The sequence below is a fragment of the Malania oleifera genome, chromosome 7, assembly GCF_029873635.1.
Source record: "Malania oleifera isolate guangnan ecotype guangnan chromosome 7, ASM2987363v1, whole genome shotgun sequence".
Taxonomy (NCBI): Eukaryota; Viridiplantae; Streptophyta; class Magnoliopsida; order Santalales; family Ximeniaceae; genus Malania; species Malania oleifera.
In genome coordinates, this window is record NC_080423.1 from 28,382,468 (window position 1) to 28,395,306 (window position 12,839).

A 12,839-nucleotide genomic window follows, 5' to 3' on the forward strand; every position below is an offset into this window, starting at 1 on the left:
TTCCCAAGACTGCATTCTAAACCAGATATGGTTACTATGAATTCTTGGTTATGCCATTCGGAGTGACTAATGCTCCTACTACATTTATGGACCTTATGAATAGGGTCTTCCATAAATATCTAGATCATTTTGTGGTGGTATTTATTGATGATATTTTGGTTTATTCGAAGAGTCCCAAGGAGCATGAGTATCATTTGAGGTTGGTACTTTAGGTGCCAAGGGAAAGGAAGCTTTAAGCCAAATTCAAGAAATGTGAGTTCTGGTTGGAAAAAGTTGCTTTCCTAGGACACATGATATCCAGGGATGATATTTCTATGGACCCAAGCAAGATAGAGGCAGTAGTGGACTGGGTGGGACCGAAAAATGTTCATGAGATCAAGAGTTTCTTAAGTCTGGATGGATATTACCTCCAATTCGTGGAAGGGTTTTTTAAATTATCAGGTCCTCTGACAAGACTGACAAAGAAGAATGTGAAGTATGAGTGGACATATGAATGTGAACAAAGCTTTTAGGAATTAAAGCAGTGAATCATCACTACGCCAGTACTGACAATTCCATCAGGGGAAGGAGGTTTTGTGATTTACAGTGATGCATCTCGGAAAGGATTTGAGTGCGTATTGATGCAATGGGAGAAGGTCATTGCATATGCTTCTCGGCAACTCAAGAAGTACAAGGAGAATTATCCTACACACGATTTGGAATTAGAGGCAGTGGTATTTGCATTGAAAATTTGGTGACATTATCTGTATGGTGAAAGGTGCGAGATTTTTATAGATCATAAAAGCATCAAGTACTTATTTATGCAAAAGGAACTGAATATGAGACAGAGGAAATGGCTAGAACTGATAAAAGACTACGATTGTACCATCAACTATCGCCCAGAGAAAGCCAATGTGGTAGCAGATGCATTAAGTCAGAAGTCATTGAAGGCATCAGTATCAACAGTAGTAACTCAACATCCAATCATGATGGATCTAGAAAGATTTAGGGTGGAAATAGTGGTGGGAAATCATCAGGCTTTCATTACTAGTTTGGTAATCCAACCGACCTTACTAGAAAAGACTAAGGCCGCATAGATGAAAGATGCAGAGTTGGTGAAGATTATGGGTAAGGTACAGAGTGACTTGAGGGTGGAGTTTAATATCTCAAATGATGGGGTTTTAAGATTTCACACCAGATTATGTGTACCCAATGATGTAGAGATTAAAAGAACAATTTTGGAAGAGGCCCATCGCTCCTTTTATACAGTGCATCCAAGAAGCACTAAGATATATCGGGATTTGTAAGAATCTTTCTAGTCGAACAACATGAAGAGAGAAATTTCCTGATTGGTAGAGCAGTGTCTTACGTGTCAGCAAATGAAGGCTGAACATCAGAGACTAGCGGGGCCATTGCAACCAATCCATATTCTTAAGTGGAAGTAGGAGCACATTTCTATGGATTTTGTCATAGGATTACCACTAGCACCTCATGGGCAATATTTTGTTTGGGTAGTTATCGACCGTCTAACAAGAACTACCCATTTTATTCCAATCAAAGTTAACTATTCCATGAATAGACTAGCAGAGTTGTAAGTTCAGGAGATAGTTAGACTACATGGCATATTGGTGTCCACCATATCAAATCGGGACCCATGGTTCACCTCCCAGTTTTGGAAAAAATTGTAGAAAACCTTAGGATCTCAACTTACCTTTAACACATCATTTCACCCCTAGACCGATGGACTATCAGAGAGAAAAATTCAGATATTGGAAGATATGTTATGGGCATGTGTGCTGGATTTCGAAGGAAGTTGTATTTAGTATTTGCCATTGGTTGAGTTAACCTACAACAATAGCTATTAGGTTAGTATCAAGATGGCACCGTACGAAGCGTTATGTGGTCGGAGGTGCCGATCTCCCTTGTATTGGGATGAGGTTGGTGAATGGAGAATTTTAGGACGAGAGATTATACAACAGACTTTTGAGAAAATCAAACTCATCTAGGAAAGAATTAAAACAACTCAAAGTCGACAGAAGAGTTATGCTAATACTGCCGATGGGAGCTAGAGTTTGATATAGGGGATAAGACATTTCTGAGGATTGTTCCAATGAAGGGAATTATGAGATTTGTGAAGAAGGGTAAGCTAAGCCCTAAGTATATTTGGTCATTCTAGTTATTGGAGAGGATTGGTTCTGTTGCTTATAGAATAGCGTGACCCCCGGTTTTATCTAGGATTCATGACGTGTTTCACGTGTCCATGCTCAAAAAGTACATGTCAGATCCTTTGCATGTGATAAGCTATGAGTCATTGGAAGTCAAGGAAACCTTATCATATGAAGAAGTGTCAGCTCAGATTCTAGATAGGAAGGATCAAGAGCTATGGACCAAGAAGATCCTGTTGGTGAAAGTACTCTGGTGTAATCATGCAATTGAGGAAGTCTCATGGGAATTAGAAGAGGAAATATGTCAGAGGTACCCACATTTATTCAACGAGGCCCAACGCTAGTTAGGTAGCTGTGACTGTTTAAGCAATTTCTTGGTTATTTTGAATATAGAATTGTTTAGTATAGGTCGTGTAGTTAGGGTCGTTTAGTTGTAATCTATCTGTTTTTGGTTTAAGGTTATGAGTGGTTTTTGGGAGAGTTTTAATTGACTATCTGTAATCTCCCAGAGGCCTTATATGTAACCACAGTATTCCTCCACCATATGTGAGGGTTATTAATAAATTTGGGACGAGACTGCTATGTGGGTGGCTACCGGCTCTTTCTAGAGTCGGGTGATCATTTCAAAAATTCCAGAGGTTGTAATAAGTGATGGTTAGCAAATTTCAAGGAAAAAATTTATATAAGGAGGGGAGGATGTAGTGATCCTAATAATAATAATAATAATAATAATAATAATAATAATAATAATAATAATAATAATAATAATAATAAATTTAAAATAATTAATTAATTAATAATTATTAATTACGTAATATAATATAATATATTAATATATTAATATAATATCATTTTATAATATTATATATATATATATATATGTATATAGGTTAAAAGTATCCTGAGAATTGAAGATTGAAAATCCCCCCTTAGCCAAATGCTCTCTCTCTCTCTCTCTCTTTCTTAATTTCTCCTCAATTTTTCGGCCAAATTGAAAAAGAACATCATTTTCGGGTCCCAATTCTGCTCTTCAACATTTTAACTAGAGAGATTTCGTCGTTTGGACGTTGTAGGCACCACTGCAAGGTTAAGGTAAGGGGAATAGATTATGTCAGTTTATTTTAGAAATTTAACCGATAAAATTTGAGTATGTGGATGATTTTAGTTTATTAAACATGTATTTGGGAAAAATTAAAGTGAGTTAGGGTGATCATCTTCTTTTTCTTGAAAAAAATATATTTTTGTGTTGAATGAGAATGGTGGAGGTGATCATACCTTTATTTTTAGCAAAATATGCCGATCATATTATGATATTAATACCCAAAATTTTGTGGCATGAGAAAAATTTATTATATTGCATAATTAAACCTGTTGGAATTTTTATGGTATTGTATGGTAAAAGTGGTGGTGTTATACTAGTTCTAGAATTTTTGAGAATATGTGTATATTGTGAAATGACTATTTAGAATTATGTGTTGAGAAAATTGAGATTATATTGAGAACACTGTATTGAGAAAATGAGATTGTGAATTCTATGTTGAAAAAGGAGATTCATGTTACTGTTTTATTATGTAAATTGCATTATATGGTTTAAGAACCCTGATGGACCAAATGTGTTGAGAGGTCGGTACTGTAGCTAGTGAAATTGTTCGTGTAGCCACACTGTTGTGAAAGTGTAGGCGATGGACAATTGATTTGGCCTAAGAAGGGTGGTGTACCCTCCTGGTGTCTGGACCAAGTTGCGGTAGGCAAATCGTACTACAGACATCTAACGCCCTGAACCCACAACTGGGGTCCAGAGTGTTATTTTAAATAAATCTCTAATACCACAACTATCATACAAGCAGCGGAAACAATTTAAAACTCCAATACATTACCAGAATACTAAAACTACCATAGACACATATGTATTTCCATGTTTATATATATATATATATATATATATATATATATTACATCTCAACATAAACAAAAACATGATAAACTAGCGTCTCGCTTACACTTACAATAACTACAAAATCTAAACCTAGCCCCGAAACTCGCTAAGCTAGATTCCCTGTAGGTCCTGAAAAATGAAAGTATTTATTAGAGTGAGACACTTTTCAGTAAGACAATAGATTATCATCAGTGTGTGGATAACATGAGTTTTAATGTAGATAAAATAAAACCGTTAATTTAACTTTAGATAATATTGCATTTATAACTGTAACTCACACCCATAATTGAAAATTACACATTTACCTACAAAACATAACTCTGGCTCAACAAACAATCCCATTTACATAAATTTATATAATAAATAGTAAAACGATGTCCTCATTTCCTACCAACGTTTTAGTGCACGTAATAAACAATATAACAACCTCTTCATTTTCTGCCAACGTTATATTGCAAATTACATACCAAACAGTATAACAACCTCCTCATTTCCTACCAATGTTATATTGCAAATTACATGTCAAATAGTATAATGACCTCATTTCCTACCAACATTATACTTCACAATATAACGACCTCCTCATTTCCTGCTAACGTTATATTGCAAACCTTTTCAACACTTCTAGAAAACTAGATCACCATGATTTTCACAATCCCCATATTATTCACAATATCTCAAGTACCCAGTGTAAGATCCATGCTCGGTATATAACCACATCTCTGTATACAATCATAACTCAGTATAAAAACACAACTCTATATATATATATATATATATTCATAACTCATTATAGAATCCATACTCAATATAAAATCACAATCCTATATAAAATCACCATTTCACTGTATAATATCATAAAGAGATCCCAACCGATTTAATTCTGCAATTATAACAAAGTATTCTCATGCTACATAATTTGAGTGATAATTCATAATATAATAAACTACCCAAGAAAAATATAATTTACTGAAAATAGGGGTATGATCATTTTCATAATTTTATTTAACTCGTAGGATAGGTTTTATAGGAAAAAAGGAGATGATTTCCCTAATTGCTTTAGTTTTCCTCAAATACATATATAATAAGTAAAATCATCATTTTCATACACCTAATTAAATCAGAAAACCATATAAGACATTTCTGTATCCAAATACTCCAGTTTAATCTATTCATATTTCAAAATAACTGACATAATCTAGTCCCTTTACTTTATCCCTGGAGTGGTGCCTACGATGCCCAAATAATAAATCCACTCCGGTTAAAACACTGAAACTCGGAGCTAAGATCCAAAAATGGTGTTTATCCTCTAATTTTGCTAAGAATTGGAGAGAGAGAGAGAGAGAGAGAGAGAGAGAGAGAGAGAGAGAGAGAGAGAGAGAGAGAAAGATATTTTTTCCCTAAAAATAAAAGCTAACTCTTATTTATAAGCATGTTGGCCTGGAGGAAATCGTCGACGGTTTGGTCACTTACCCCACCTTTTTACCGTGTTAGCCTTGGTGTATTCCCAAGAGGGGGGGTGAATTGGGTATTAAAAAAATTCTTCCCAGGTTCAACTAATCTAGCAACAGTAATACTCAACCTAGGGTCTGTCTCTATACACATAAACCCAAATGTGCAAATAAATGTAAGAAGCAAAAATTAAATCATGCGCAATATTCACATTATAACATACATGTGTAGAAATATAAATTGCAGAAATATAAACAGTGCACACACGATATGTTATCGGGGTTCGCCCAACTGTACCTACGTCCCCACCTCTAGCTCACAAGCCCAAGGATTCCACTAATGTTCACTTAATGGGTGAAGCGGCACCGGTTACAACCAGGTCAATTTACGGGGCTGACCTCAATCTACATCCACACCTGGATGGTGCACCTAACTTTCCTAACCGGGTCTAAGTCAATCTGAGACTATTCAATAGGGCTAGTCTCCTTCTTCAGGCCCACGCTTGGAATACAACAATCAATAAAATTTGTGTACAAACAAATGCTTCTTAACTAAGCAGACTATGTACCGATTCAGCACAAGCACTAATTAATGCACCTCAAATAGATAGGAACTAAGCTCAATGCAATACATGTGCAGTAACACTCAATCTAATATCAATGTTCAATCAAGCACAAGAGTGTATTGACAAGCTAATCTTTGAAACTAAGTAAAGATAAATCTCAATCAAGGTTTAGGGTTTCAAAGATTCAAGCCAATGGAAATTTAGAATATCTCAAAAATAGTTTTTCTCAATATCAAAGCACAAAGAGATATTCAAATATGATTTCATAAAGATATTTTTGCACACACAAAATACAAGCCCTAATAAGTCTTGCATTGATAATGCAAAGACCCACTTAGCTCTAAGAATTTTCCTAACCAATGATTTATCAAATAAAATCAAGGGGGAAAATTCTTTTCCTAACCCTCAAATAAAAATCAAGTGCACAATAACAAGTGAGGGTTTCTAGCAATAATACTCTATGAATAAAACACTCACAATGCTAGATATATGAAAGGAATGAAGGTATTTGAGTGTATGGGCTTAGTATAGAAAAATAGGGTTTAGGATTTTTTAGAGAGTTTTTTTTTTTATAATCAGTTTGCTAATCCTTAACTAATCCAAGCAAATGAGCCTCTATATATAGAGAAGGGCTAAATTTTGACCGTTGGGATATGATGGGAATAATTAAAAAAGTTTTAAACTAATTTAACCCAAATAACCCCGTGTTACCGCAATTAAAATTATTTCAACCCGACAGTTTCGGGCGCCCGACCCTTGGTTCGGTCACCCGAATAGACACACTCAGAAAAGTTCTTTTTGAAGTTTGGGTGCCCAAGTATGGGCTTGGTTTTCTGAACCGAAGGTGATTTCAAAAGACTACGGTTCGGTCACCTGATCCTGAGTTTGGTATGCCGAACTCATGTGTTCGGGTGCCCGAGGCTATTTTGACCATATAAGTTCGAGGTGTCGAGTTGTTGGGAAAATTCAGAATAGCGGTTTGGTCGCCCAAGGACGCTATGATCAAATTGGTTCAGTCGCCCGAAATTAAGTCAACACTCTAACTAGTTAAAGGTTCGGTCGCCCGAAGTGTTTTGAACACTAGGGGTTCGGTCGCCCGAAACCTGTTCATTTAGCCTTTTAAGTCCTGTTTTAATTTAATTGATTCCCATGATATTATATGTGATCTTGGGGACTATTTTACTTGTAATTGTCAAGACCTAAGGTCATTCTAAGGTCTTTGAGAGTGCGCCTAAAAACCTGGTGATCCTTAAGGTCATTTTAGCGGTCTTGAGCTTATCAGTTCCTATATGCATGATGTGTAGTGATTATTACAGACCTTTTCCTATATTACTATTACAGACCCAAATGAGCATAAATAAATTACAACAAATGAATCTTCAGGGTCTTTATATTCTTCAAGTCACTGTGTGCCGTATGATATTACCAATTGATCTTACACACAAACTCGACAAACATTTGTCATTATAAGAAATGAGATAGCACTCAAAAAGTCAACATACTGCGTTTTTATATTTAATAGGCCTCGGTAATTCAAAACCATCGATGGTTTTCCCTGAGCTTACAAAACCATCGACGGTTTGGTTATGTACCAAACCAAATTTCCCTTATTATTATTATTATTATTATTATTATTATTATTATTATTATTATTATTATTATATAGGTCTCTACAAGACATATTACTTTTGACTTAGTTTGGTGGTAAGCCAGTTAAGTCCAATCTTCGGACCGCACAACCCGATCATGGGGGTCATACATGATGTTAGTCCAATCAGGGAGCTTCTTGTATGTATGTATATATATATATATATATATATATATATATATATATATATTTATGCAAACAGGACTATTTATTGAGCCGAAGTATGTTTTGAGAAGAAAATATGTATTTTCAATTATATACGTGCGAGTACAGTTTACAAATGCTATTTCATTTAAAGTTAAATTAATTGTTGTATTTTGCTTACACTACAACTCATGTTAGTCACACACTGATGATAATCTATTCCATCTTACTGAGAGGTGTCTCACCCCAATATATATTTTCACATTTTAGGACATTCAGGGAGCCAAGCCTAGCGAGCTTTGGGGCGGGACTTAGATTATATAGTTGAAAGTAAGTGTTTGTATAAAACAAGTGACGTTTGTTATATGTTTTATGTGATGTAATATTAATACTGGGAGATACCTATGTATTTTGTGGAGATTTAGTACTCTGGTATGGAATTTGAGGTTTAGATTATTTTCCGCTACTGGTTTTAAATTAAGTTATGAAAAGGTGTACCCTATACCCCATTGGGTTTTCGGGTCACTATAGTTGTGATATCAGAGTTTATATTTATTATTATTATTATTTATTTTTAGGATCGTCACATTATGTATTCTTAATTAACAAGTTATTGCAACAAAAGTATGAATATATATTATACATCACACAAGTTAAAGAGTATTCTAATAATTTGAAATATCAATAGGATATCTACGTTAAATGAAACAAAAAATTGGCATCTTGCATTATCCATGCATATCCTATGACCTAAACAAAATAAAAATATTCCCATAAAATTTGTATCTTATTCTTGACATAAATTTCAAATGTTGCATTCTTAAAGAGTTTTTAAAATGTTATAAACCAAATCCTCTTTCCATAATAAGCCAAATACTTTACACTATGAATAAAGACTGTACAACAAGTTTAACTAGTCAATCAAGAGCAAAATGCTAGCTCACGACAAGAACAAATTCACAACCAAGTATACAGTAATGGAAGCATTAAACAAACAAAAAAGTATTCTTATTGTCACCCCTTTATGATTAAAGTGTGTACAATTACCTTTACTTAAAAAACTTTCTATGCCATTATCATTCTAATATAACGAAACATCAATGTGACCAATGTGTCGTAATTTTTATTTTCACTAGACAATATCCTACTCAAAAAATAAAAGTTATACTCAATTTTATATGATGACTATCCATTCCATTGGGACAAACAGTCATAAACAAGTATAATATCCTAAACAAGTTTGACTTGCAACATTAAAGAAAGATAAATTTATATTGACAAACCATAACAATATTTTTCCGTTCTATTTATCCCACACTTTTTTTTTATAGATATATTAGTTAGCTTATTGGGAAAATGTGCACAATGGGTTAACCTATCCCCCCATATGCATCCCCTAATCTTTATCCTATTACAAATCAACCCACAAAATTGGTGTCTCAAATTTGTAGGGTTGGTGTTGAAAATTCTACTTGTGAGTTTGTCTCATATTGGAAAATATAGTGGATGATGGGTGCTTATATATATGGTTGGACCCAAGACCCAATAGGTTTAAGCTTTTGGGTTAAGTTGGTGCTCATCCATGTGTATCAAGACTACCCATGGGCTCCTCCGGCATTATCAAGTGGTATCAAAGTCGATAGTTTGTAACTCTGGGTGAGTAATATCGTAAAAGTCGAGGCATGAAACTAATTTTGCTAACGTGCTAACAGTTGGAGAACCAAGTGTGTGACTAGGGCCAATAAGGATCATTTAGGCCTAGAAGATGGATCCGAATAGGGTCAAGACATGAGAGGTAGGATTGGTTCGAAGACACGTGGAATGCAATTTAAGACATGTAAGATGCGGGAGTAAGGCCGACTTGAGCAACTATTGGAGAATTAGGCTTGCTCCCATGGGAGAGAGAGACAGTTTCCGTTCGAGGAGGAGCAGTTGGAACTGACAAGTGATGGGGAGATTGTTGAGAATTTCACTTGTGATTTTTGTCCCACACTAGAAAAATAAAGTGGATAATGAATACTTATATACTTGGTTGGGCCCAAGACCCAATAGGTTTAAGCTTTTGGGTCAAGCTAGTGCTTACCCATGTGTATTAAGACTACCTATGGACTCCTCCAGCACTAACAAGTAGTATCAGAGCCTATGGTTCGTAACTCTGTACAAGTGACATCGTAAAAGTTGAAGCGTGAAGCTAATTCTCCATGCTAATAGTTGGAGGACTAAGTATAAGATGGATCCGAATAAGTTCAAGACGTGAGAGGAAAGATTGGTTCGGAGGCATGTGGAATGCAATTTGAGGTACGTAAGATGTGGAGGTAAGGCCCACTTGAGCAACTATTGAAGAATCAAGCTTGCTCCCATGAGAGAGACGATTTGTGTTCAAAGTGGAGCAGTTGAAACTCACAAGTGAGGGGGAGATTATTCCACTTGTGAGTTTGTCCTACATTGGAAAAATATAGTGGATGATGAGTGTTTATATATATGGTTGCTCCCAAGACCCAATAAGATTAAGCTTTTGGGTCAAAGGTGCACACCCATGTGTATCAAGACTACCCGTGAACTCCTCCAGTGCTAACAAGTAGTATCAAAGTCGATGGTTCGTAACTCTATGCGAGTGACATCGTAAAAGTTGAAGCGTGAAGCTAATTCTCCGTGCTAACAATTAGAGGACTAAGTGTGTGGGCAAGACCAATAAGGATTATCTAGGCTTGGAAGATAGATCCGAATAGAGTCAAGACATAAGGATCATCTAAGGCGTGGAAAATGGATTCAAATAAGGTCAAGACATGGGAAGTAGGATTGGTTCAGAAGTATGTGGAATTCAATCTGAGGCACGTAAGATGCCGTAGTAAGGCCCACTTGAGCAACTATTAGAAAATTAAGTTTGCTCCCATGAGAGAGACGGTTTTTGTTCAAGCAGGGCCGACCTGACCATAAGGTTATTGAGCATTTTTCCAAGGGCCCCAAAAATTTTGGGGCTCCCAAATTTTTTTTTTTTTTTAATGTTAACATTATTTATGATGTCATCTCTTCCAACACTCTTTTCTCTCACTGACAATTGACTTTCCCACTATCTCAAAAGTAAATGAAATTGTATTTTGAAAAGTAAAGTAAATGAAATTTAATTCTTTCTTTTTCAAGTCTCAATGTCTCATGACCGTTTGTCACAACTCTTAAAAGTTGAAATTGACTATATCTATTATATCTTTAAATATTCTATTGACTATTACACTGTCCCTCCCTCACACGATCTCAGGCGCTCTCTCTCAGTCATTCTCGTCTCTAACTCTCTATTACTCTCATCTCTTTCTCTCTATCTCTCTCACTCTTTTTGATATTTTATTTACACTTCAACATTTTCAGTTCTCTGATTTTCTATGATTTTGCATCCCAAAAAATTAGAAAAAATAATTTTAAATAAAAATAAAAATTAAACTAAATATAAAGAGGTTTTAATTAAAACATTTGCCTAAGGCCCTATATTGTGAAAATCAGACCCTGGTTCAAGGGGAAGCAGTTGAAACTCACAAATGAGAGATTATTGAGAATTCCAATTATGAGTTACACACTCAATTCTAGACTTTTGTTGGGGAATTTACAATCATTTTTCAACCCATAAATGAGTACATTCAAATAATTACGAGGTAGTTGCAATTAAAAAGAAATTGAAAAATATTATAAATAATATTCTCCCAACGCTCCCCACCAAAACCCAACCCACCCCCCCCCCCCCCCCCCCCCCCCCCCCCCCCCTTCCCTTGGCACCAACACAAAATGGAAGAAAAAAAACACTTTGGACCATATTTAAAAAGTTACAAAATATCAACTTTTCTTTTTAATATTTTTACATTTATATAAATTTTTTTTAAAAGAAAATTCCCAATGTAAGAATAAATATTCAAATAATAAATTTTAAAAATAATCATTCCATATCTATTCTATTTAATTAGAATAACAAAAAATTTTATAATCATGTTGAAATCAATTTTTCTTATCGTCGTTCCATTCATAGCCTTTTAAATTCCTTGGTGTATTGGTTTATGAGCTGAAGTTTGCACCGACAAGCATCCGCTTGTTGGGGAAAGACTTTTAAACCCTCCATGAAAAGGAAAGAAATTTGAACTTAAAAAACAATTTTAAGACTCATTTGCAACTTACAAAACATTTTTGAGAAAAAATTTATCTTGTCATGTTTAGTTATCATGAAAAATGACGAAGAAAATAAAAAATATATTATTAATTTTTATTTTTAAATATTATTATTTTAATAATATTTTATATGAAAATAAAATATAATGAAAAATATATTTCCTTTTTTTAAAAAATATTTAATCTAAAGAGAAAATTTGTAGAAAAATAAATTCCCTTATACTTTTTCTTTCTCTAAACAAAAGTCATTAACTGGAAACATTCTCCTTTTCATGAAGTGAAAAACTAAAGTTATATTTGATTTATCATTTATGGAACAAACAAGGTACTAACATAATATAAGTTAAACAGAATTACGACAATTTAGTTTCAAAAAAAAAAAACAACATGCACAATTTTATAGTATTTTAACATGAATTGACAAAATAAAAAAAAAATCAAAAATGATCATTTCTTATTTATTTTATAATAAAAATTAATAAAAAAATTTCCTGTTAATTACTTTAGGTTACAATATTTGTTTTTATTTATTTATTTTATAATCAAGTCTGTACACTGCATATTTTATTTCTAAAAAGAGATATTTCACAAACCAAAACCCGTAAAAAAAAATAAAACAAAAATACAAAACAATTCATTACTTGATTAGCAAGTACTTCATTATTTCATTTATTTATTTATTTTTGAGACTTAAAAAATTTCCATATTAGTAATTTTTAATACAAGCCCTGCAGCCAATACGAAATTTTTTCACACTACAACTGATTTGTGAAACAATAATAAAATAATTATTATAATAAT